This window comes from Mandrillus leucophaeus, unplaced genomic scaffold (assembly GCF_000951045.1).
Source record: "Mandrillus leucophaeus isolate KB7577 unplaced genomic scaffold, Mleu.le_1.0 Scaffold1921, whole genome shotgun sequence".
NCBI lineage: Eukaryota > Metazoa > Chordata > Mammalia > Primates > Cercopithecidae > Mandrillus > Mandrillus leucophaeus.
In genome coordinates, this window is record NW_012101945.1 from 537 (window position 1) to 6129 (window position 5593).

The window sequence follows — 5593 nt, forward strand, 5'->3', positions numbered from 1 at the left end:
AGCTCTCCCCTCTGGTCCCATAGCCCTCCTCTCAGAATGTATGTCATAGTGATTCACACCTTTAGACCAGCAGGTCCTTTGTGGATCTTTCCCAGGTAATATCATTTCTATTACCAGCTATGGCTGAGCATAGTGGAAGAGCTCTTTGAGTCACGTGCCCAATCTCTTCAGCACTAGCAAACATGGCCCCATTCTTGACTTTCTCTCTAGAGCATACCTTCCTGACAGTGCCTCTCCCAATTTTAGAGTCTTTTGCAATCTTGATAGGCTTAGAATTTTCCTGGACTCTTTTTGCTTAAGAGTCCTTTCCTCAGTTTATGCCTTTCCTCTAACATTTTACTGGTACCTAGATTGGAGTCCAATATAAAAATGAAAAATTATGGGACTAAGACTGGGGTTGAGAAAATGATAGAGTCTCCATACAAGTTGTTGAGGGTTTATGAGGGATGAGCTTTAGGAAGGCAGTCTTATATATGATCAGATTGGTTAGTATTGAAAATAAATTTTTTATCAGTTTTTCTAAAAATCGAACATTAGTGTCAAGGGTACACTGGAGCAGGACGAGTCTGCTCCTCTAGGTTTGAATTAGGTTTTCTTAACGTGTTGATCTGTTTTTCTTTATCTTTTAAATAATCAGTGTAAGAAAACGGGGAATTTGTTTTAAGATAGTGTCTTAACTGCATTTATTAGGTTTTTTTTTTTTTGTTTCTGAGACAAAAGCAAAACAAAACAAAAACAAAACATGTTACAACCTATTCTCTCTGAAGCATAGTACCTGAAGGCTTTCTCTGCAAATAAGAATTTTTAAAAAACTAAGAACAACTCACTTCACATAATCAACTTTCACAATGGTTAAAGCAGAGTCCTGCTTAGCATTGCACAAAAATTCTCCTTTGTGCTCCGTTCATTTTACTGCTATTGACTTTATTGCTTATGCTTTCAGAGAGAGTTACCCTCCTTTGACCAAACTTGAGTGAGGCTCCTCTGAGTCCTGTTTCTGACTAGGTCCCAACCTCAGACTCTGTCCTTCATCCAGAGACTCTGCCCATTTAGCCGGTTTCAGCAAAAAACCTGTCAAGTCAGTTTAGCCAGAATCCCCCTGCACCTGAGGTTTCCTCCAAGTAATTTCTCATCTTCTGACCCCCCGCTCCTACTCCCTGACTACAAATCTCCACTTGTCCTTGGTGGAGTTGAAATCGATCCTAATATCACGATCCCACCGCAAGAGCCCATTGCAGTGATCCCTGTACCTATCACAGTAGTCCCCCCTCTGAGTAAAATCGTCCTTAGGATCTTTTTTACATTTTGTGAGACAAAGTCTCACTCTGTCACTCAGGCTGGAGTGCAGTGACCCAATCCTAGCTCACTGCAGCCTCAAACTCCAGGGTCCAAGCAATCTTCCCGCTCCAGCCTCCCGACTAGCTGGGGCTACAGATACGCACCACCAAAACCAGCTATTTTTTTTTTTTAATTCTCTACAGACCCAGGAACTTGATATGCCCGCCTAATTTTTGTATTTTTTGTACAGACTGGGTTTCGCCGTGTTGCCCAGGTTGGTCTTGAATTCCTGGGCTCAGCCAATCCTCTTGCCTCGGGCTCCCAAAGTGCTGGGATTACAGGCATGAGTCACTGCAGCTGGCCCTTCCTTACAGTCTTTAATAAGTGCAATAAATACTTGTTTGCTTTAATATTTCCCTATGTCTTCAGTCTCCTGAAGTGTTATATGCTTGACATTGCCGTATTCCAGCAAATATAAAAATTCCTTTCTTTCGCTGGGCACAGTGGCTTGACCCTATAATCCCAGCACATTGGGAGGCCAAGGCGGGCAGATCACCTCAGGTTAGGAGTTCGAGATCAGCCTCTCCAACATGGCGAAACCCCATCTCTACTAAAAGTACAAAAATTAGCCGGGCGTGGTGCTGTGCACCCATAGTCCCAGCTACTCAGGAGGCTGTGGAGGAGAATCGCTTGAAACTGGGAGGTAGAGGTTGCAGTGAGCCGAGATCATGCCACTGCAAGTCAGCCTGGGTGGCAAAGTGAGACTCTGTCTAAAAAAAAATAAAAATTCCTTTCGTTCAACACTTTGGAGTTATTACACCATTATATCCTTGCCTCCAGTGTGGTGTTTGAGAGATCGGATGAAGGTTTAAATATTTTTCCTTGTAAGTAACCTGCTATTTCTCTGATCATTTTAAAAATATTTTTTCTTTGTCTTCCACAATTTTTCGTTTCACTGTTCCTGTGTGTGTGTGTATCTGTGTGTGTGTATGATGATCCCTTTAAATCTTAAGACATTTGTCTAAATCTGAGAAATTCTCATCCATTACTTATTAAAGTACACTCTCCTTTTTAATGACTATATTCTCTTCTTATAAGGCTACTATTAGATGTGTTTCGACATTTATTCTTCTATCCTCCCTATTAATTAACTTTTCTTTCATTTACTTCATCTCTATCCATTACCATTACTTTTATGAATTCTTCAGACTCACTTCCTCAGCTCAGTAATTGCCTTTTCAACTATATCCGTTTTAATATCGAATCTATTCCACTGAATTATTTATTTGAGCAGTTAATGTTTTCATATCAAATCTATCCAATAGGTTTTCTTTCTGTTTATTTATTTGAGACAGAGTCTTGCTCTTTCGCCCAGGCTGGAGTGCAGTGACTCTATCTTGGCTCACTGCACCTCTGCCTCCTGAGTCCAAGCAATTCTCCTGCCTTGGCCCTTTGAGTAGCTGGGACCACAGGCGTGTGACACTAGGCCAGGCTAATTTTTGTATTTTTAATAGAAACGGGGTTTCACCATGTTGGCCAGGCTGGTCTCGAACTCCTGATCTCAGGCGAGCCGCCTGCCTCAGCCTCTCAAAGTGCTGGGATTACAGGCATGAGCCACCATGCCCAGCCTTTTGTTGTTGTTGTTGTTAAGACGATTTCACTATTGCCCAGGCTGAAGTGCAATGGTGTGATCTCACCTCACTGCAACCTCCGCCTCCCAGGTTCAAGTGATTCTCCTGCCCCAGCCTCCTGAGTAGCTGGGGTTACAGGCGTGCACCTCCATGCCCAGCTAATTTTGTATTTTTAGTAGAGATGGGATTTCGACATGTTGGCCAGGCTGGTCTCAAACTGCTGACCTCAGGGGATCCTCCCGCCTCAGCCTTCCAAAGTACTGGGATTACAGGCATGAGCCATTGCGCCTGGCCTATCTGACAGTTTTTCTATATAACTCTTTGTGCCTGGGAAGATGTGTCAGCCCAGACACTCCACGTGAGTTTCAGGGTTTCTGGATTGATAGGTCGTAGGATACGGAGCCTCTAGAGCTGAACTGAGCCAATTCTTCTCTCCAGTCCCTAGACTATGAGCCCCCAGGGACGCTTACAGGATTTCTGCCTTACAGTGTGGAGGGAGTCTATGGGTGAGTGATATTGGTTGTAATTGCGTAGCTCAGAGGGCAGAGGGAGAGGTAGGAAAGGAATGCTCAGTTACTGGCCAGCTTTGATGAGTCTGCACTTTTTCTAGGAGCTTTCCAAGTCCCCTGTTCCTTAATGTTATCACGCCACTTTGGGCTAGCACTGGGCCAGCCCTGCCAAGTGTCTGCTCTATATGTTCACAGAACAGGTAATAAGCCTTCCAGAAAACAAGGAGAAAAAAGAATGCAACTTAGAAAGCTCCACCTGGGCTGATCCTTCATCTGTGGCCTCTGACCTTTTCCCACTTGAAGACATGCCATCCCCCAGTGGGGCCAAACCATCAAGGGTTTTCTTACTGGGAACTGCTCTGAACTCCTCAATAGCTGGGATTTCAGGCGCCCACCACCAACGCCTAGTAAAGACGGGGTTTCACCCTGTTGGCCATGCAGGTCTCAAACTCCCGACCTCAGGTGATCTGCCTGCCTCAGCGTCCCAAAATGCTAGGATTACAGGCCTGAGCCATGGTGCCAGGCCCAGTCCTTCTATTCTCTGTCTCTACCTCTGGAACTTTCTTATTTTCGAGATGGAGTCTTACTCTGTTGCCCAGGTTGGAGTGCAGTGGCATGATCTCGGCTCACTGCAACCTCTGCCTCCCAGGTCCAAGTGATCCTCCTGCCTCAGTGCTGCTAGTAGCTAGGATTACAGGCATGTGCCACCATGCCCAGCTAATTTTTGTATTTTTGGTAGAGATGTAGTTTCACCATGTTGGCCAGGCTGGTCTCAAATTTGTGACCTGAGGTGATCTGCCCACCTCAGCCTCCCAAAGGGCTGGGATTATAGGCATGAGTCACTGTGCCTGGCCTATCTCTGGAACTTCTATTGGATGAACGTTGAAACTTCTGGGATCTATTCTCCATTTCCTTTATTATTTTCCTTTCATACTTTCTATTTTGTAATCCTTTTCTGCTATACGGTGAAGTAGTGCCATGCCTGAACACATTTTTTCATTGGGTTGTTCCAGTTTCTCTTGTTGATATGCAAAAGCTTTGTTTTATATTAGAGATGGTTACTGTTGATTTATTGTGGATGCTTCACCAATTTCCCCAAAATATGCCTTTTTAAACAGTTGTTTATGGTGTCTTCTGAATTAGACGATACTTTAATTTTTACATCTTTATGTCAGATTCATTGTTTATAGCATTGGTGTAATGTCAGGAAGTGCCTATGCCAACTCAAGATGTCTTACACTGTAATATTTTACCACATTTTCATCTAGTTCTTTATGATTTCATGTTTTCACATTTACGTCACTGAATTTTTAGAATTTATTATTTTATGTGGTTCAAAGTAAGGATTTAATCTTCGTTTTTTGAAATGGATAGATACTTGTCAAGCAATCATTTATTATACAACCCATCATCTTTTGCCCCATTTGGAAATGCATGCTGAAGTTTGCATATAGTTTAGTCTGTTTCTTAACTTTCTCTTTTGTTTCACTAATAAATGTTTCCATGTGTTTTCATTTTTGATTGCTGCTGTAACAAATTTTCAATAGCTTAGACAATGCTGGGCCCGGTGGCTCATGCTTGTAATCCCAGCACTTTGGAGGGCTGAGACGGGCAGATTGCTTGAGGTCAGGAGTTCAAGGACAGCCTGGCCAACATGGCAAAACTCCCTCTCTACTAAAAATACAAAAATTAGCCAGGTTTGGTGGCACACGCCTGTAATCCCAGCTACTAGGGAGGCCGAGAGAGGAGAATCACTTGAACCCAGGAGGCGGAGGTTGCAGTGAGCCGAGATCACCCTACTGCACTCCAGCTTCGGCAACACAAGTCAGACTGCATCTCAAAAATATATATATATATGTTTGTGTGTGTGTGTGTGTGTGTGTATGTATATATATATATATATAGCTAAGACAATTTTTGAAAAGGAAGAATAAGGTGGGAGGAATGGCTCTACCATATTTCAATACTTCTTATATAACTACAGGAATCAAGACTGTATAGTATTGGGAGAAGAATAGACACTCAGATCACTGTAACAAAATAGAGAACCTATGAATATCCCCACACTGATTTTTTACAAAGAGACAAAAAGAAGGAAAGATCATCTGCTGAACAAATGGTCCTGGAGCAGTTGCAGAGCCATAGGCTAAAAAAAAAAAAAAAAAAAAAAAAAAA